Below are 21,389 nucleotides of genomic sequence, written 5' to 3' on the forward strand. Positions count from 1 at the left end.
TGCCTGTTGTGATCAGGTTTTGGCTCCAGTGTGAATTAACACTGGGGCTTTAGCAAATGTGTGACAATTACAGCACAATGCTTCTGCAGCAGAATCAGGCTGGGTGCAAGCAAGTTCTGAATTTCTCAGTGGATGAAACTGATGTAACATTGTCCATATTGAATTGCATTTAAAAACAGAAATCCTTCCCCATTCATTGCTAATTGGAGGAAGCAGATTATAGCTGCCAAAACCACAAGTCAAATGCCAATAATTTAAAGCACAAAGTAACTGAAGTAACAGACATGCTAACCTAGATATTAGAAAAATTGTGTAGGAGGTGTTTTCCAATTCTATTTTAAGCTATATAAAATTAACACTTCATTAAAATCCCTGAAACATCAGCTTCAGGGCTAAATTTAGCTTGCACCAGCATAAATCCAAATCACCTCTCATAAAGCAATAATTTTATATAGATATAACCAGAGCCTAATTTTGTCACTTTTGAAAGTGCAACCTTGTAGCCATAGAGATGGCAGCAGAATTGTGAATTTGGCCTTTTAATAGCAAAGCTCTTCCATTCGTGACTAAGTATGCAAGCTGCCCATCTACCTTAATGTAGAGAGGCAATGCAGAGAGAATGAGAATTAAATTTAGGAGATCCTGATTCTGAAGGGCAAGTTTTAGCAAATATTAGTAAATACTTGGTAACCTTCTAAACTAATCAGCTTCTGGAATACAGTCCCACTGCTTGTTTCCTCAAGCTCTCTTTATTTCTACTTCATGAGCTAGGTGCTGATGAAACACCCTGCCATGGTATAGTCAACACTGAGTTATTTCCTCTTTCCAGAAAGTACTTAATCTGGACATTTGGTCTTGGGTGCATTGGAAATCTTGCTGGAAAATAAATACAAATACAGACTGTGAAGTCTCTCTGCTCTTCAAAGAGCAGACTGTTGTTCTCCCTATCACCCACAAAAGTACATCGAAGTATTGTATCCTCCTTATGTTCTTCCTGGTGATCCTCCAAGGATTTTGATGTTTAACACAGACCCTTGTTCAGAGTTGGGATCTTAAAGCCTCAGTTAACTGGTGTGTTTGACAGCAAGCAAAAATCTTTATATGCATTTTGAAATGTCCTGTGGGGCCTTAAGTGTTACCTTGCTGCTAGGTTGTCTGGAAAACCCATGAGAGAATGGTGGCTTTCCTTTCCTTAGGTATTTCTGGTGTAGTTCTCTTTTCTCCCTTGTAATCTAGGGGATTCTTTTCATAAAGAATTAAAGTTTCAGCAATAGAAATTTTGGCTGATTGGTAGTGCCAAAAGTTTCTACTGGAAATCTTGCAGAGAACCTGCTTAAATGATCACACAATCTTCTGCTTTTTTGTTTGTTTGTTTTTGTTGTTATTGTTGCAGATAGTACATTTATTGATGAATAAAAAATTTTCATGGGTACAAGGTGCACACTTCTTACATGAACAGCTTTGGCTATTCAGTGCACTTGGGTAGTCTGAGGAACAGGAGGAGTACATGGGATGGTGCAGAAGCCCCAGCACTTGCTTCCTGGAGCATATGGTGCTTCTGGTCTGCAGGACACGTGTCTGTGTCTGTAAGAACTGAGCTACAAAATGCAGCCAGTCACTCTGCATATGCTGCTGCTTATGAGTCTTTGCAGTGGTTAAAGATGGTATAATTGGCTGCAGGAAGTATAAGCCTCTGTCTCATACAGAAAGAAAAAATCCTTTATGCTTAACGAGCCTTACATCTTTTATTTCAAGTTGTAGCCGCTACATTATCTCAGTGCATGCAGCCACTGGAACCATAAAGAGCACACTGAGTGAAGTATCCAGTGTGGGGAAAACACTGGGAGATGTGGATGTGGTCTCCAAGCTCCAATTTGCCAAATTGTGTTGTTCATAACCTGTAAGTTACAGTGCACTAACTGACAAACAAAAAAGCTTTTATTTTATAAGTATTTGTGTGGTTTGGGAACCAAACAAACCAATTTTGCAATTTGTGATTGCTTAATTATGTGATTGGAGGCCAGGACTGTTGCAGATAGCAAAACAATTCTAATTCTGTCCCACAGTGGAAGGTTTAAAAGTATTTTAAAAGGTTTTACAGCATTAAAAATGCACTAAATATTTTGTTTATTGCTGGACACAGTGAATGACATGCATTCTTCATTGCATGTCTTCTCAAACAGCAAAGTTTTGGACAGTTTGGTAGACACTCAGGGAGAGGAAAAGATCCATGCCCAGTTGCCCAGAGTGCATTTCATAGCAGCTTCCTGTCCCAAACCATGTGTCTTCTCATGACTGTATTTTCTGTATGTAGTAGGAGTAATTTCTTTCACCTCCTGGCCAGGCTGCTGCTCCTGAACTATTCACACATCCTTAGCAGTTTGGCTGCCCAGGGAATTTGGAGGGGGACAGGAGGAAGCTTGGCTTTGCTTTGTCCACTGCACTGATCAGAGGTGGGATCAGAAAGTACCGTCTTGGAGCAGCTGCCAGTTGCTGCTCTCTCCCCAGAGGTAGAAAGATGTGATTTTATGTAACAGTTTTCTCAAGTTCATGTACTACCTTTACTTCAATAGCACTTGTCTGTTCCTTTGGCAAAAGAATAACTTCAACTGCAGGCTGGGGTTTGTCTGTAGTAATGGAGTTGCAGCTATGCTGCGAATCATTCTCTGATTCTTTCTGGATTCATTATGAATATATCAGAGTTTGGGCTGGAGAAATCAGATTGTTCGGTGTACTGGGGAGCTGAGTTGATTCCCTGTGGCTCCCTAAAGAAAAGGATAAAAGAAGGAAGCTTGGTGAAGTTTGCAGGAAGGACAGATAAGATGCAGGCAAAGCTTTTTTGTCACTGCCATTATGGCATCTGCTGACCCAAATGCCCACTTGTCACACAAGGGAGCAAACTATTATTGGAGAGTAATTACTGCTGTGATGTCATGCAATTAACTTGAATCACTTGTGCTGGCTGGAAGGTGGGAAGGGAGGTAGAGACGTGAAGCCTTTCTTCCTTGTGCTGCTGTTTTCCAGACTTGCAATACATGAGGAGAGAAAGCGATTAAGTCAAATTTAGACCGACGGTGCATGTAAATTATATGTTTAATACAGAAATGTGCACCATTATGAATGCCATGTTCAAACTCTATGCTAACCCGTAAGGAGTGCTCCTCTATGTGATAGACAGCACCAAGGGTCAAGTGTTTAAATAACAGTCTGCAGAAATATGATTCTTAAGTTACAGAAGAAATAATAATCTTATCAGTCCTGAAACTGAAGGAAAATTTGTATCAATAACCACAAAGAGACAGTTTCTCAACTCCAGTTTGGAAAAAAAAAAAAAAATTGGAGGCTGCCAACCTATAAATTCAGGGGCTCTGGATATTTTCTCCTTCACGGGGACGACTTCCAGCTCTGGAGTGCCCAGCCAGAGTAAACACGCGGCCTCCAGCCCACCTTCCCAGGTGATCCCATCTGCCCCGCGGGGCTCCCAGTCCCTGAGCCAGCACAAACAGCCTTTGCTTCCAGTCCCAGCCCAGCTCCAGATCAGGCAGCCACCAAGGGGAATTCTTGGGATATGCATCACCGAGCTGCCATAGTGATACTGCTTAGATCCAGGGACCTCCCCCAGACCGCTCTTACCTTGTTCTCCTCACGTTTCAAAACTTCTACTCCAAAAGTGCCCAAGAAATATTTTGAGAAAAGATCCTACTGCCCTCCTTAAAGAGCAGAATCTCCAAGGCTGTGCTTACTGTTACCTATGGTTTGCTATAAAATGCTCCACTATTTTCCCACAGCTGGGCACAGTGGAAATGAGCAATAATTAGGAGCAGGGCAGATGACCTTCTTTTGAACTTAATGGTTCCTTTAAACTTTGATGAAAACTTATCTTTAACCTTTATCTCTATTTCTTCTTTTGGAGAGGGGGTGAAGTTTTGAGCTCTTTTTTTTTTTATCCCTTGTCATTCTTTGCTGAGGGAGAGAGTACAAAATTGACTGAGAAAGGAATTTTATTCTGTAGCTTTTAAAGAGGGCAAGGGCATTGCAAGCAATGGAGATTAAAAAAAAAAAAAAAAGAAAATGAAACTATAAAGAAGTACTTGACAGTGTCTCTTCTGCACTTATTGGAATATGCTGCTCAAGCTAAAAGAGAGGGCAAGAGGTAATCTGCTCTGCTATTTGCTTTTAATATGATCATGTTTCTGGCTCCCACTACATCTAATGCTGCTTGTATCGTTCAAAAACACACCTCATTATCTCCTGGTAAATGTTGAGCTGCTGCAAAACCAATTGTAGTGGGTAGAATACCTCTGAGGTCAGGGTGTACATGAAATATGTAAGCTCAAAATATGTTTGCAATCAGTGACAATACTGCCTGCTAATGTGTTATTGCACCATTTGTCTTGCTCTTGGTCATAAATATTTTGTTTCTTAAGCTTTAAGGCAGCTCTATATCAGAGACTAAGTTTCACATAACTGGTTTAGTCATTGTTGCTCTGACATTTATCTTGGATGCACCAACTTGTGTGTAGTCTGCTAAAATCAATACATAAAACATGTAAACTTAGTTGGAGAAGAGTGGGTGTCTTTTAAGCTTTTTTTCATATGGTAAGTAGAAGGCTGATATGAAAATCGTGCAGCTAATATAAACAAGGGTGAGGGAGAAATTAGATTTTGCTCTCTGAGCCTCATTTTCAAGGAATGAAAAGCTCAGTCCAGGTTCAATGCAGCATTCTCGGAGCATTGAACAGAATCAGTCTTTGTTCTTCAGTGAAACTTATCTGTGGAGGAGCTGCATAACTTCCTGTGAAACCCAGCCCTGCAGATGTGCTGTGCTCGCTGTCCCTCTGCTTTTGCTTCCTTTGGTCAAGGAGTCAAGAATGGACACTTTGTGCTGGAGTGAAAATGATGCTGCCTGGTTTGCCCTCTGATGAGCTGGAGCCCTGCTCACCAAAGGGACATGACTTCCTGCCAGTTACTCTGCTGTTTGTTTATTTGTCAAGTGGAATGGGATAGCCCTCAGTGAAATCAAAGCCTCCCTCCTCCAAACCTCGGAAAAAGAGGTAGCAGGTTCTCGAGCAAGTGCAAACAACCTGAACTGATGCTGTAAATGCATAAATGTAGGCACTAAGCAAGAGGAGAGATAGGATGTGGTAGACAATAATTAAATAGTTTAGCTCTAACAAGCATATGACCAGAGTTCAGGAGGTAGCTGATCCACTTTAACGAGTCAGAATATCTGAAAGTGAATTGTAGCAAATTAAGACTTTAAGTGGTTGGGCTATAAACCAGAACAGAAATTGATTTTCTAATAGTCTTGCATATTCCAAATATCCTTAAGTGCTTTATGTTTTAAATAGAGTAAATGCATAGCAAAATGAATTGCCTATTATGCACCAAATAGTACATTTGTTATTAAATCCTAGAACAAGACAGATTTTACCAGTATCTTTTCTCTAAGGATTTATTTAGCATAACATTTACTTTCTAGAATGAAATTGTCCAGAAATCAAATCCCCATTCATGGCCCCTATGTGTTAGGTGCAGTATAAATAGAGTTAATAAAATACCTGCTCCAAATAATCTGGGGTGTTAGAAGGCAAAAAGCACAGGGGTTAGTGAACACATCTGGCTTTCTCAGTTTGTCTCTATATATATTTATATATATATTTATATATTATTATATTGTCCCAGCTAAGAGGGATGAATCAAGCATTTTCTGACTTGTAGATTGCCACAGAGGTGGGTGTGGGAATGACCGAGAATTCCAGTGGGGCAGGGCAAGGAAGTTACAGAATGAAGTGGGAGGAAAAAGAAACCAGAAATACACTGAGAATGAAAGCAGGCCAGTTGTGGAGCAAGAGAGGTCTGAGCAGAAGCGTGGCTATGTGGAGAGATGGGATTACCTATGGGATAAGTTTGTGATGCTACTGAGTGCAGCTAAGACTGCTGAGCAAGGTGATCTAGGCTGGGGAAACTGATGACTGCAGGTCTGAGAGACAATGAAGTGCAGAAAGAGAAGGACAAGGGGATGTGCAGGGGTGAGAGGATGGGACTTGTAATGTGTCCCATCCCAAGGGAACATGGAAACATGCAACTACTGTCAGGGAAATGCTGGCAGAGGCATGAGTGGACAATATGAGTGCAGAGTCACTGGATTCCTGTGGAGCTGTCAGAATAATGCAATCTGATGAGACACTTAAGAGGGACACAGTTTTGTTTTCTTAATTTTTTTTTTTTTACTTGGTTTAAATTAATATAAAAGCAGTTAGAGTGATGTATGTTCATAGTCTGTGCAAGTGTTTTGCATTGTTTGATACAAAATACTTGCCCATTTTCTCTAATTTCACATTGGTCCAGGCAGCTTTCCCAGTAATGTATTCCTGGCTCATATTTGTGGTGTGACATTTTTGATAAGTATTGTCTGGGTTAATCCACTGTGGAATCATGGTTTGGATGGTGCACCAGAGCACTGGTTTCCCAACACAAATAAGCTGTAGTGAATGTTGTTTCCCTTTAGGAAGGTGATCACTATATTCTTAGGTGAAGCAGCTACAAGGAGAAATCTGACTTTGTGTTTATTTAAAAGACAAAATGAGACTTTTTAGGCAAAATACCACCCATTTCTGATTGGAGGGGTTGCGGCTGTGCATAAAGATGTTGAGTTCTCTTGCCCCTTTCTCTTTCTGCCTCATTTGGAACACATTGATGTACTGTAGGTTTGGAAACCCAACTCAGTATGAGGTTTACATAAACTGCTCAGTAAAAAGCAGATTACATGCTTTACAAGTATATGCAAGCCATATTCATACCCCTGTATTCCCTTCTTAGCAAACAGTTTTTTAGTCTTGCTGAATACTTACAATAAGCTGAGCCTCTGTGCAAAGGTTAGAGCCTGAAATATGCTCTTACCCACTACATGGTGCTGTTTGTCTGCGTTGTCTCATGCAAACAAGAAATTTTTTCTCCTGCTTCTTATTGATCCAAGTAGGTGAAGGAAGAAACACCTGATTTATTAGTCATTGGTCCCTTTTCCTGAAGACTCAGCATCTGAAATAAATTGAGTGGGGTTAAGACTGTACTTAGACCCAGACACAATTGTTTGTGTGCCTTGTCTTTACAATAAGAAAAAACTCAGAAGCAAATTCAAAATGTCATTAATGTCATGCTATAAATAAACAAAATGCTGCACAGATAAGAGAATACCACATTTTCCATCTTGGAAATAGCTTAAAAGCCATTAGGTACAGGATAAGATATAGAAGCACAGATTTAGAAAGGAAAAGTAAAGACAGATAAGTGCTGAGGAGCAGAACAAAAAAGCAATCTGTAACTCTGATGTTTGGATTTTCCATCCTGACATGAAAATATTCACTCCAGAAACAGGAGGAGACACCAGTATTACTCGGTAAGATGTTGTGCCTTGTTCTGTCTGCCTCTGAAAAGCATTCTCAAGGAATGGGAAGCTGACCTCAGCTGATCTGATGGTGTTTCTCCCATGATGGGAGAGCCCCAATGGCAATTCTGGGTCCTCTGTTTCTCTCCAGGACCAGCAGGAGTGAAGTGTCAGGAGGTTGGATGGGAAGCATCAGAGCACCCTGTATTTGGTGTATGCCATGGCCTGATGTATATCTGTGGAGTCAGATATTACAAAGAACTGCTCCTTCTGCATCTCAGATATCTCAGGTGTAAAACATTATTTCTGTGCTTTTCCTCCTTTTTTTTTTTTTCTATTTTGCAGCAAACAGCAGTCAAAGGAACTCCCTCTGTCTAGGCTGTCTGCAGCCCAGTAGATAAGAGAGCAAACACCTCCCATAGTGACAGGGACTCATTCCAACCATTTGTTTTGAGTTGAATGGTAGGTCTTGGAAAACATGTTTTCCATTCATAAAAAGGAAAAAACTCTACTCTTGATACTTTCTAATGCCATCCTCTGGAGGCTTGAGGGCCATGTGTCTCACACCCTTACTTTGGAGGTCTTGCTTTTATAGACTTTGTTTTTCACTCCCAGAGATTTATTATCCCAGTGCAGAAACAGTCTGGCTATGCCTCGACAGTGGAAATGCAGCCATCTATTTGCTAAGAACAAGCTTGTGGTTTACCAGAATATTTCTGTTTCCTTCTGAGGTTTCCAGCTAATGAAGGGGAATTTATCCAGTACATTTATTGACATTAAAATAAGAGTTGCAGTCCATAAATAATCCCATTGTTGTTTTAGTTTGCAGTTTAAAACATTTTGTCAGCAGCATTGTCGTCCACTGTGACTCAGCTTGTGTTTGTGCTCGTAGTATTAGAGCTGGTAACACAGACACACATTCCAGCTGTTCCCACCAGGAAGGTTTCAAAGCACATTTTGAAATAATTCCTGAGCTTTTCAGCACTGAGCACCTTTGATTCCAAGCATGGAGACAAGTTCACAGCTATTCCTCAAGTGACATCTATGAAGATAAAAGCAGCCCCCAGACTAATTTCTGGGTTTGTGCTAACTCCTGCCAGCACAGAGAAGCAAGAAATCCTGTAAGGGACAGGTGAGGTGGCCAGAAAAGAGCCACCTCCTGTTTTACCCACTCCCAGCAATGCACCTGGCCCTGAACCCCCTCTAAAGGAGCCTTCATAGACAGAAGTGTCATCTTCTTAGTGGTGGATCCCTGCATTAGGAAAAGATGGAGATGCATGAAGGGACATTCTGCAGTCCCTGCATCCTTCTATTTCTGTTTTCTAGAATGTTAACCAGTTCTTTCATATCTATCAGCCAGCTTTGCAAAAGAAGGTCCTTTAGCATGAGGAAAAAGTCAGATCTTCAAAATTAAGGCCATAAAGAATTACATTTGTTATATTGTCTTGTTTTAATGGGAATTCCAGTGGATACAAGAAAAAATATCAAATAATTTCTACATAACACCCTCTTTGCTGGCAATACACCATGTGTTGAATAAGACTTGATTTTCAAATATGCGAAGTAATCAAGTTTCATAAATTCTAAACTCATGGAAAATTTTCAACTTGATTAGTTGAAAAAGATTTGCTCTTCTTGGTATGTTGTTTATTATCAGCTAAGATTCCTGCAGATTTTTAAAACCTGCTTCAAAAAATATAAGGAGCCACACCAGAAGACCTACATGCTACAGACTTCATCTCCAAAATTCCTGTTTCTATGATCAGTTAACTGGAGGGGTGAAAAAAAAGGGTATTTAGAGTGATGTTTTTTGAATGAGCTTCATTCAGAGTTTTCTCTTCCATGATGTGATGTCCAGTGCCATAGATTACACAGGAGAGTAAATATGTCTTTACAGTCACAAAAGGGTTCTCTTACTGTTAAATATTCAGTAATCCGGAGCCACTTCAACAGATTATGCCTGACTTGCTTGTAAAATTTGCTTACACAGAGCTCAGCCCTGCCAAAGCACTTCTCTAGATATTTACCTGCAGTGCTCAGCCTGCTGGCTGCCAGTCAGCTGGTATTAGCAGGAGGACAAGTGTGACACTCAAGAGGTAAAGCAAAGAAATTGGCAGGTATTTAAATAGATGTATGAGCCAGCAAACAGGAGTGGTTTTAATATTAGTAGCATTTTAATCTTGTTCTCCAAACAAAAGAGGATTTACTTATTCATGGCTCAAGAATTACAAATTAATGTGTGGAACTGGAGTTAGAACTGAGGGCACTGGAAATTCCTATGATTCAGTGTATTTATTGTTTTAATTGTTCATATTTCCTTTGCTTTGAGGGATTTGGTCTTTGAGAGTAACATGATGGTCACTGCCACATCTGTCTTGGATTCCTTATTCCTTAAGAATAGCCCTAAGCAGAGAGTGTTACAGAAGTCTCTCATTAGGAAGGAGTAGTCTCAGTCTTTCATGTAGCTGTAGATGATAAAAGGCCCTGATTTAGCACTGCTGCCTGAAAGTCCACCAGCACTGCTGAACTCAGTAGGTCTTGTCTAAGAAAGCCATTTCCAGAGAGGTTTGAGGACTTGTCTGTCCCTTCTGGTTAACAAGAAAATCTTTTTTTCCACTATGAGCCACTTGTAGCAAATTCTTATCCAAAAATTGAAGAGCAAGTAAAAACAAAAGGACAAATTCAGAGATTAGTTTCCTAGAGTATGTGAAGCTTCAATCTTTGAATCCATAAGTAGTCCTGTGGCATTATCTACAAACTAGTAAGTGACCCTTGCCTGTGCCTGCACAAATAGCCACGGCCTTAGCAAGCACTGGCACTCAGCATCCTGTGTCTGAACAAGTTAATGACAGAAATGTGCAGAGTTTCTGCATTTTCACCTGCTGGCCTCACTCTCTTCCCATTCCCTGTAGCTCTTAAACATTAAAGCTGGCTGGAGCAATCCCCCCAGTTCCCACTTGAGTTCTTTGGGTCCTTCTGCACCCCTTTCTTCCTGACCTACATGGAAGCAAGCTTGCATGGAGAGATTCTGAAGGGTTACTTCTCACAGCATCAGACAGCCTGAAATATATTTTACTCATGGCAAAACAAGGCATCCTAAAGCTGGGCAACATGTGCAGCTATAGCAGATGTTTCTGGATACACAGAAAATTTGGAATGAGGTTATGATTTATGTTAATATCAGCTTAGCCATAGCTCAAATAATGTCCTGGAACAGAGATTATCAGTGTCCAGTTGCACCTCTGAAATACAGAGAAAAAAATAAAACCCAAAGAAGGGGCTCATCTCATAATCAGGTTTCAAGTGATTCAACAGTTGCATTTTATGTGTTATAGCATCCACTCATGAAAATAGTTTTAGACCTGTAAAAACAGTTTGAAAGGGACTAAGAAAATGAATGGAACAAGCTATTCTGGATTTTCATTTAGGATGGGATTACTTTTGAATGAATAAATCCTTTAGGAATGGGATAGTGAATCATTATGGCAATGTTCAGCAACTGTGCCCTCCCTAAGCAAAGACTTAAATACTGCCCCACCTCTGGTATGTCAGGGATCTTTTTCCTCATGTTAACTTACTTCCTTAATTATGTACAATTGATTTGCCTAAGAGTCATATTGAGATTATCATATGACATGAAAACTATCAAACATTGTTAATTTTAAAAAAATTTATATCAGCCAATCTTAAACCAACTGGCTACCATATAGAATTTAATAAAAAAATGAAAATTCTGTCCTCCTGAATAAGATTTTTTCCAATTGGCTGGCACACAGAATGAATTCATCATATAGATGCCAATTTACAAATATGTCCAATAATAGTAGGGGGAGCAACTGTTCCACAGCTCTGCCAGTGTTCATCAGACACAGTGACAGTAGCCACATCATTAATCTCATGGTATATTAGAAATAAAGTCACCGGAATGGAATGGTGTCAAAGGATAAATGTTTCCCCCTTTGAAAATAAACTTCTCAGTTTCACCTCATTGTGTAGCCTTTTTTTTTTTTCCTTTCCCCCTCCCCCTTTTCACCCGCCCTCCTATAAATCCTTTGGTTTCACCTGGCATTTAGGTAACAGTAGGAGACCAATATCCTGTGTCAGAGCTCATTCTACAGTTATCAGTTTAGCATACCCTTAAATCCCCACGATTGCTGTGCCAAGACCAATCCTTCCTCTGCGAGGTTAAACATATGCATTACATATTGAAACAATGTAAGTAGCATGTAATTAGCGCTGTTTATGCATTCGCACTTTAAATTATACTTCTAAACCTATGATGTTTTTCAAGGCACTTCAAGTTAGAGAGACTTAAATGAGCATTCATCTTGTCATTTTTAACTTTATTCATAAATAACCCTCTAAATATATTTGAATGGTTTATTACATTAGAGCCCATGAACTGATGTACACATTCTTCCCTAAGAGAATATAGTTCTTAATAAAACATCCTTTAAAATTATAAAACCCGTGAACATGGCAATTAAATTTACAAACAGTGTCATCAACAACTTTGACAAAAGATGTTTGAAGAGGGGGGAGTGTTGGGGGGCCTTTTTTCTGTCCTTTTTTTTTTTTTTCTTTTTTTTTTTTTCCCCTCCTCTTTTTTCCCCTTTTTTTAAAAGCCTTGTTCCATAAGGATTATAGCTCCCCCGCTGTTTGGAAAAGATAATTTCACTTGTAACACTAATAACTTGAGCAGGGAGAAGGCTGGCTGGGTGAATGGAATGCACTTCACTGCACATCTTGGCTTCGCTAGAAATCGGAAACAGATGGTCCTTGCGGCTGGCTTCCCACTCGGGCCCGCTCAGTGCCAGCCTGTGGTCGTTGGCTGGTTGCTGCTGGCACTGTGTGACTTGAACATAGTAGGACAGTGGCAAAAGAAATCAAATCTTTTTCATTGAGCACCAAACTGTAATGAAATTTGACAGATCTGACATTCTATACCCAACATCTAGTTAGAATATATTAACCTTTTAGTTTTCTTGAGCTCCTCTCCTACTAGTTATGAATCTCCTTATTAAGGGGTTGCAGTGGCTCTGGAGATAGCAGGAAAGCAGTATCTTCTGCATGCCCTCTAATGCTAGAACCCAAAATACATAATACAAATAGTAAAGGAAGTGTGGAGCTTTTAACCCCTCCCAAATTCTTCTACAAAAAAAAACTGTGCTTGTAATAGAAATAGTGGTTAGGCCCTTTTGTTCATATTTAATTCTAGGGAGAAAAAAAGAAAATAATAGTCAGGTATTCCATCCCTGTACACTCAGTATTTTCTGTGTATGTTTTGTATCCCCACCCCACTGGGGCACTGATGCCTTTGATCCAGCTGCATCCAAACTGACTTTGTGATTTCAAATACTTTCATTTCAAATTCTATGAATTTGCATTTGCTTAGATGGTACAGATTAGTCCAGGGCAGGATTCCTCCTTTCCCTCTAAAGGCTTCTCTCAATATATGCTTGATATTGGCTTTTTTTAAGACCCTGCTCAGTCCTTCTTGAGGTCATGTTGGCTGTCACGTGGGCCTTGGGCCAGCCAAGTGTGTGATCCTGGGGGACAGGGACGTCTCATGGGTGAAGAGCATCTTGAAATGTTGTACTGAGTTATGGTCACAGATTAGGAAATAGTTGGTTATATTTAGACTTAAAAATAAATCTGGTTTATGTTCCTTTGCGTTTTGGGTTGATAGAGAAGAATTTTTACTAATTTTTTAAAAATGTTTGTATGTGTCATTCCTTCGCCTTCAGTCCTTTCATCTGTTCCTCTTGTTTCTTTCAGACATGAAGTCACAGCACTGTCTGTGATGTCAGTGTGTTTCCATATTGACAGACCGTTCTGTCAGAAACAAGATCTTGATGCTTGTTTCAGATGAGGGAAAAGGGGAATACAGATGGTAGGAAGAAAATCAGAGGAGTGAGAGGGGAGCAGGGAGAAACACACACAACAGAGCTACAGGGGGAAATGCAGAGTCCAAACCCAACCTTTCCTGCAGAGGGCAAAGGACTACTTTCCCTGGGTTCAGGAAGATCATCCAAAATGTGTGTGTAACATTAAGCAACCAGTAGAAGCTTTACCATTGCGCTCATTTTGGCTTGGGAGTCCTTGAAGGTGCAGCAGCAGTGGTCACATGCTGCTTCTCTCCTTGTTTACGCCTTCAGCAACAGCAGATCCTCTTGATTGAAGCCAGGATTATAGGATTTCCAAAAGCTAGATCATACTCGTTGTCAGCAACTTTGCATCAGTTCAGAGGCTGCCCAAAAATCAACTGCCTGCTCTCACGTGGCTCTTGAACTAATTGTCACTATTCAAGATAAGGAAATCTTCCTTGTAACTCATTGAAGTTGAGGCTTCCCAAGGAAAATGCCTCCAAAATTAGGAACAGATCTAAATCACACTGTTGCAATGAGCTGAAGAGGTTCTGAACAATTGCAACTGGAGATGCAGAGGGAGGCAAAGGGAACAAAGAGAGGGTTAATGAGCAATGGGTACAGTGCAAGTAATAGATTATCTAATAACAAGGTCTAAGATCCTAAAGATGTGTCTGGCACTGGGAACTGCCCGCAGTTCTGCCGCGTTTCTTTTACCGATGTGAACAGTAGAAGCCAACATTTGGAGAAACCACCCACTATGCCAACATTTCTAATGCTCTCATGCATTCGGGTTCCAGTAGACTGTAAAATGCCAGCTTGATACAGTCATCTGAATCAATATACTTTATTAGCCTTTTTTTAGCATTCTTTCCTGGTTCCGTGCACTTGATAGGAACAACAATATCCTCATCCAAACTTGCGGCTAAGGGAAGATAGAGAGGCCTGCTTGTGCTGTGTGAGCTGCAGCAGGTAACTCTGCTCAACAATTAAGCAAATTATTTGTGGGTAGTTGGCCACTTCTCCAGTAGGAAGTTGGAAAGAAACTGGCAAGTACTTCAATCCATTGCTTGAGGCCTAAAGCTGTCAGAACACAAATCTCCTGTAGCCCACAACATACATACCTAACTTATTTCCAACTTGAAATGCCACTCTATACTGCAAGCATTTTTATTTTGCAGCTGTATGTGCAAAAATGTCAATGCCACACGAAGGCTTTTTCTTCCTTCGGAACAGATCTGATTTAGAAGCAAATATCTTTGTTGCTTATTAGTCTTTGGAAGGCATCGTTTTGTCCCAGTACTATTCACAGGGAGTGTTGTGCAGAATGCTGATTGACAAGAGTTAAATTCAAAACATGTAGCCATTTTCTGGTGTGTGGTTTTTTTCCTGATTGAAGGAAAACTACTTAGATGTTTGTTTCCAAAACGGCATCTGTCAGCAATCAAAGGGGAAAAATTGCATAAAACAAATGCAATTGTTTGGAGTAGCATTTCCTGGATCATGTTAAATGCTTGATTTGCTCCCCATTATGCTCACCAAATAATTTTATTTTCCACAATAATTGCAATATTTAACATGTTGTATTTAATCTTGTTTTAATGCTATTAACAACAGCCGCTTATGAAAGGAGTAATTGCTCTACGGGTAAGAACCCACCATCCCCAGCATCAGAAAGAACAATGGCAAAGTTAACTGCACCTAATTGTTCTGAATTTAAAACACTGTTAACCAACAGCACTCCTCATTTCTTTGCACATAACCACTCCACTGTCAGGAAGGAAATGGTTTCATGCTTCTGTCATTCATAATCTGAAAAGTGTTTGTTCTAAAAAAAATATTTAGTTGGTGTGTTTACAATTAATATTGGGAGGTAAAATCATATGTTGGTATAGGAAGAAGTGGGTAATGCAGCAATCCAGAGAAAGTTTGTCAGTAGATCTCTAACTATACCAGGTGCTAAAACCCCATATAGAATACACATTTATCAGAACTTGCTCGGAATGACATGCAGCACAACTGGATATGAAATACTAAATAAATAATAAGCAGGGTGAGTAAGATGATGGGTTTGAGAGGTAGGAGCAGAGAGAGAGCAGAAAATTGAATCTGACACCAAATCAAGGGCTGATTGTTACTAAGAGTTTTGCTTTGTATTTTGTGTGACTATTTGGAGAAGGAGGGTTTTTTCCAATAAGCAGTGAGACTGAAAAGACAGGTAGTGTTAGCAAACCTGCAGCAACAGAAGACAATAAATACTTTGGCTAGCCAGAGCAAGGACAGTTCCTGGCACAGTGTCCATTTTTTTTTTTCTGGACTCAAAATAAAACTTAACACTTCCCATGCTAGTCAGACCATTTTCTGTAAATAGCAGTGGGATTGTACCTGCTATCTGGAGCTAAAAGTGCAAACTGGGATGCTGTAGTAGCATAGATCATTCACTGATGTATAGTCCAAACAGATTGTAAGACTGGGGCAAAAAAACCCCAAACCCCTGCGTATTACATTAGCAGTTCATGCTTACACTGAATCATTTGCTTATCATCTCACACATCACAGAAATGCAAGGGTATTATTGAAGCTCAGTAAAAGTTAGTTCTGTCCTGTACTGAATGGCAGTTCTGTAATCTGTGCAGCCCAGTATTACAATTTTGCTGTAGCCAAATAGTTAACAACGGTTAATACACAAAATAATCCAAACAAGAATTGTGCACCCACGAGCTCCTTTCTGATACAAACAGAAACGAATATTGTTTAAAATCGAGTGGATGTTTTTAATACATTTTCCTCTTGTGTCCAAATCACAAAAAGATTTGTGGAGTGTAGCTGTTTCTGAGTGAGCGAGTTGTATCAGCCATAGCTCCGCAGCCCTAAGAAATATTCCTGGCGAGAGTGTGTTTGCCAGTTCAGAAGTTCATTTTTTCGAGCACTTGAGGAAAGGCTCTACTGTATAGGCTGGAGTGCCCTGTCAGGGACTCTGGTGGTCACAGCCGAGCAACCGTCGCTCCGTGTGACACAGCGGGGTGATTTAAATGGAAAGCATTCACTGCCTGCTTAATAGTCAGCTGTCACAAAAGTAATACTTCAGTTGGGTTTACAGTGCACCAGGAGAAGTGGGAAAATGAGATGAGAAAATCTATGATTATCTCTGGCTTTGCTAGGCAGGAAAAGATTTTAAAATCTGACAATAACATAATTTCATAACTTTTCAAAGCAGTTTGTTTTGGGACTGTCTTTTCCCAAGTTATCTGTCAATTCCCCATGTAAATTTTGAGTGTGGCAGAGAAGTTTTGCAGGAGGGAGAAACAAACCTCTGTGAGTTTGGCAGCTGTCACCTGATGGGATTAAGAAATGTAACATTAAAAACCACTTTTAAAAAAAGATTGTAGCAAAATTATATTTTACCAATCTATAAAAAGGGGACTGTTCAGCTCTTAGAGGGCACTTTGAACCTTCATATGAAAACTCATTCATTTAAATAATATGATCTGATATCTAAAATCAAGAAGCAATAAATAGCCAAAACTTGAGCTTCTCAAAAACACATGAAAGATCATTTGATTCCTTCAGAAAGAGTCTATCACTGGATTGAGAAATTAACTTGGACAGTTTATACTTTTGTTTTGCCTTTCACTGCTTAAATTATTATATGCACAATTATGAAAGAAAGAAAGACGCAATCTTTTTTCTTTTTTTGCCGTCTTTCCCCCCCCAGTCACGTACATGAGAAAAGTAGCTGCGATAAACAGATACTGAATCAGACTGAAAGTCTTTAAAAAAAAAACACCCAAAACATTGCATGATAGTCTCTAAGCAGTTCCATCTGTCAAGCAGAAATTTTAGGCTAATAGCCTGTGGCGATCTCCCTCCACAGTCCACTACCTGCCTTTGTCCTATTAAATCTCTTTATTCTTCTTAAAAAATAAAGAAGAGGAAAGAAAAACCTTGCAGACCAAAATCATCTGAGTGATGAAGCCCTAATTTTGACCGCCTCTCTTTGATGTTGAGCAGTGGGTTCCTATTTAAAAAAAAAAAAGAGTGAGTGAGAGGGGGGGAGAGAGGGAGAGAGAGAGAGAGAGAGAGAGAGAGGAGAAGACAGTGCTAGGAGCAGATGACTTTTCATCTCCACTTCACCTTGCCACTGGGTCTGTGAGAGATTGGTTCATTGTCAAGGAGATTTTTTTTTTTTACCCATGATTCCATATGGTATGGACCGGGCTACATGTTGCCCAACATGCCAGTGCAAATGTTTTCTCAATTAGGTGTCTTATCTCCCGTGAGTTAGCATCAGATGAAGCTTGCTGACAGCATAATGGCAGGGAAAACCTCCGACGGCTCCATCAAATGGCAGCTCTGCTACGACATCTCGGCCAGAACTTGGTGGATGGTGAGTTGGCAGCAGGGCTGCTTTTTTTTTTCTCCCTTTTCTACTTTCCCTCCCTCTTTGACAAAATGTCCCAGACCTCACATTTATCAAATTAACATTTGATTTTTTTCACACTCTTCAGTAGAGCAGCCTCACACTTGTCCCACTTGTGTGCTTTCCCCTGTGTAACAGGAGACTGTTAATGTGCACTACAGTTTCCAGAGGGAAGCTTTTTCAATTCTCCTTAAGGGAAAAAAAAAAAAAAGTATGCAAAGAAGTAGTTTGAAAAAGCCTTGTTGTGCAGAGTAACTTGTCTCAGTCGGCTGCCTAACGCTCAGTTTGTTTTATTTTATCTGCTGCTTTCCAGCGTCCGTGTGCGCGTGCATTTTTTAGCATGCAGTATTTAGTAAAAAGGGAAGGTGGAAAGTTCAGTCCGTTACAAAGCGAGTCGATCCCTGTAAAAGCCAGGAACGGTGCGGTCGTGGCGTGGTGTAAAATCATCACGTGTGAGAGGAGCGCGGTTTGCGAGGTGCTGCCGTTCATCCGAGACCCCGATCTAACTTTTCCCTCCGCTTGTTTGCGTTAGAACAGGTTCCCGGGCTGTGCTGACCTGGAGCCATGTGTTACAGATCCCACATAGTCTGGCTCTAGCTGCTTTTGGGCACAATTAAAGTTTCAATAAAGTCCCAACGTGCTCCGTAGAACGAGTTAACTAGCATGTCATGGTCAGCCGGGCCAGACAACCTTTGACATCTTGAATCTATAAGAGGTATAGTGAGTTAGGAGGATGCACAATAGCCCATTGTAGCAGAAGATGCAAGTCCTGTTGCGAGGAAGAGAGTCCTCAAATCATTACTGCCCTCGTTAGCGTGTTGTCCGTTAGGGATTAATTCGTTAGCAGCGCATTTTTAGTTTTCTGTAATTATTATTCTTGTGGCAAGCGTGAATTCTTCCAGTGAGAGGAAAAGTTTGCTGCCAGGACAATGAATGTATTATCCGCTCCTAACTGGACCGTGAACCTCAGCTCATTTCACATAGATATCAGTTAAAAAAGGACTGGCGAGTGGAATTACAAAACAAGGCATGATCACTTTCATTGTATGATACGCTGAAACAAGTCGGGGGCTTTCCCTCCCCCTCGCCGCCCTGGACCAATTTTGGTATCATTTGGAAAGTTTAAGACCTCAGAGGACTTGAAAGACTTTTAAAAGTGAGATCCGGAAGGATTTTATTCTGCAGCTTGGTGGTAGCCATTGTGTATATCATGTGGCTTGTATTTAAAGGTGTTTGGGCTTGGGGTTTTCCCTTTTTTTTTTTTTTTTTTTTTTTTTAAACTCTTAATTTTTTAAAGTGTCTATTAGAGGTTTGCCAGCGGTTGCCAGTGAAATGTAACATACAGTGTTTGGTTAACGGGAATAGGGAAGGCTAACCACTTTACTTATAGTACTGATTTTCCAATTAGACTTTCTGCCAGGAGAAGTTGGAGGGGGAAGGGGTATTTGCATGCACATTAAACTGTTGATTATTCATGTGACTTTTTTTTTTTTAGCTTGTTAAACCCCTGTAAATAAGGCTATTGATTTTTACTTATCGTTTTCAAAACAAAGTTTTTCAAGTACCTGTTTTAGCCACAAGATTTATATCATGCTGTGATTTTGCCTTATTCCAAGCCATTTGTATATTTTATTACCACTCCTCTTTTATTGTCTATCGGCTGCTTTTATGATGAGGTACGTCCATGTTTATTATTTAATAAGTATCCTCAAATGTTACTAGGCAGTTATTAGCACTCTAGAGAAAGTGTCCAAGGAAGTTTCATTTCAGTCACATCTATTTCACAGATGTTTTAGTGCTGTGAATATAATATGTAAAAATCCTGGAAACGTTTAGTAATGCACTTGCCTAAAAATAAACAGTTTTATAACCACACATGCTGTTGTTTAGATTAAACATTGCAGAAAGTTCTCCTTAAACTTGAACGTCACACCATTTATTTTCTAACAGAAAAAAAATCACTTAAATAGCCTTTTTTTTCTAGAAGTTGTGGTAGATAAGAGACGTTATTTTTAGCTGAAGTGAATAATTCAAGATCTTTACAATAGATGTGTTAATTGCAAATAATTTTCATACAAAGTTTCAATTATTGATGGAGTAATAAACAGTTTTTCATACATTATGAATCTAAAACACACCACAAAAATAGATTTTTTTTACCCCCCCCCCCAAAACCTCATCCCATTTGCCACATTCTTTTCATCAAAAGTAAGCTAGAGAGCAGATTTTAATGTTTTAAAGACAAATAAAGCTTTGAAAATTACCTCATGCATCGTCTGGCTGCACAAAATCTCAGCTGCACAGTGCTAAACTTCGGTTTGGTACTGCCAGCATACAAAGAGATGAGTGAATACCCCTTGCACCCATATGGACTCAGCTGCCAGCACTGGGATATGCAATTTTGCTTTTTAATGAATCGTAAACAATTTGTGTGTCAAGCGAGGGAGTTTGTTTTTTTTTCTGGAGCAGGTTCTAAATCCATTTGAAGCTATAGCTGTGTACTGTACTGGAGCATTATGCCCAAATTTAAAGGTTCTGTGTCACTGGGATGAAAAGACCTGTTATAATGAAAGAAACGGCTTTATAAAAGGCTGGGGGTAGTAATCTCTCTCTCTTTCTTTCTTTCTTTCTTTCTTGCTTTCTTTTTTTCCCTCTCTCTGTCTCTCAACCTCACACTCTCCCTCTTTCACCCCAGTCTATAGCATGTTTATAGCCAGCTCTGGAGATAATGGAGATTGGTTGATTGCATGATTAGTAAAATGAATGGATTTTAGCATTGGGCAAAGCAGCTTGCAATTTTGAAAGGTGGCTTTAAATTGCAGAGTTCTAATTTTGACCTTATTTTCTTTCATAGATAATCTTTATTAATGCTCCTTTAATTCATTTTTCCTCATCACAGCTAGTTTTTCACCACAGCCATCTGATGGAATGGCTAATATATTTTATCTTACATGCCAAAATAGCAAGAAGTCAAAGTAAAAGAAAAAATGTTTCAAACTATTTCAGCAGAAGCCCAGGATTTGTACATTTCAGTAATAATTGCATTTGTCTCCACTGTTTTAAGGCACTCTTACACTTCATCTACTTTTTTAATGCTTTAATCAAGTAAATGCAGAAACAGTTATTATTCTGTCTATATTGTAATGTGATGTTTTAGCATGAAATTTCCCCCAAATGCTGTAAATTTGTGTAAGAAGGAGTTATATTTATTTTTTAAATATATATATATATAAAATAGCAAATAATTTAGCCAATATAGGAACCTGAAGATACGAGGTGAATTTGTTGGAAAAATGATCATTATTTTGTTTTCATTGGCACTTTCAACTGAAATTTGCTGCTGTCATAGAGACACTAAAGGGTTAGTCAGAAAAGTTTCAGTACTCTGTCTTGCATTTGTAACAAATATGTGCAGCTGTGCTACTTTTATAAACATTTATTTCAAGCTGATTATTTTTTTAAATTATTTGCTCTAGCAAGCCAGTATGATGTGACCATAATATGTTTAATAAGGGATTGTCTGCAAAATTCCTTTGCACGGGGTTATTGAAATAGATGTGCAGCAAAGGTATATACTGGAGGGAAAATCCTCCATGGCAAAACAAAATTAAAAATCCCAAATTGGGCCAAATTCTGCTCAAAGTTTATGCTGCCACCAGCCTGATGTTGCTGCGTTGGGAGGAGTGGAGCAACTCCAGGTTTGCTCACCTGAGCG

The 21,389-nt window shown here is 39.6% G+C and overlaps 2 long non-coding RNA genes across 3 annotated transcripts in view; one reads left to right on the top strand and one right to left on the bottom strand.

The window, feature by feature from the left end:
* The window catches only part of LOC128811845 (uncharacterized), a 145,447-nt gene that overhangs the window by 40,350 nt on the left and 83,708 nt on the right, over positions 1-21,389 (top strand). Inside the window, exon 4 of one of the 2 annotated variants that reach the window (XR_008438499.1) lies at positions 17,517-17,635. The exons of the other annotated variant lie outside the window; for it this stretch is intronic. This is a non-coding gene — a long non-coding RNA (uncharacterized LOC128811845). Of the gene's footprint in view, positions 1-17,516; positions 17,636-21,389 lie in introns of those variants that run through there. 2 annotated transcript variants of the gene reach the window in all.
* LOC128811846 (uncharacterized) lies at positions 1,770-20,013 on the bottom strand. Its single transcript, XR_008438500.1, has 3 exons — positions 19,939-20,013; positions 6,904-7,041; positions 1,770-2,765 (listed from the first exon to the last, which is right to left on the bottom strand). It is a non-coding gene; the product is annotated as an uncharacterized LOC128811846 (long non-coding RNA).

The sequence above is a fragment of the Vidua macroura genome, chromosome 9 (genome assembly GCF_024509145.1).
Source record: "Vidua macroura isolate BioBank_ID:100142 chromosome 9, ASM2450914v1, whole genome shotgun sequence".
Taxonomy (NCBI): Eukaryota; Metazoa; Chordata; class Aves; order Passeriformes; family Viduidae; genus Vidua; species Vidua macroura.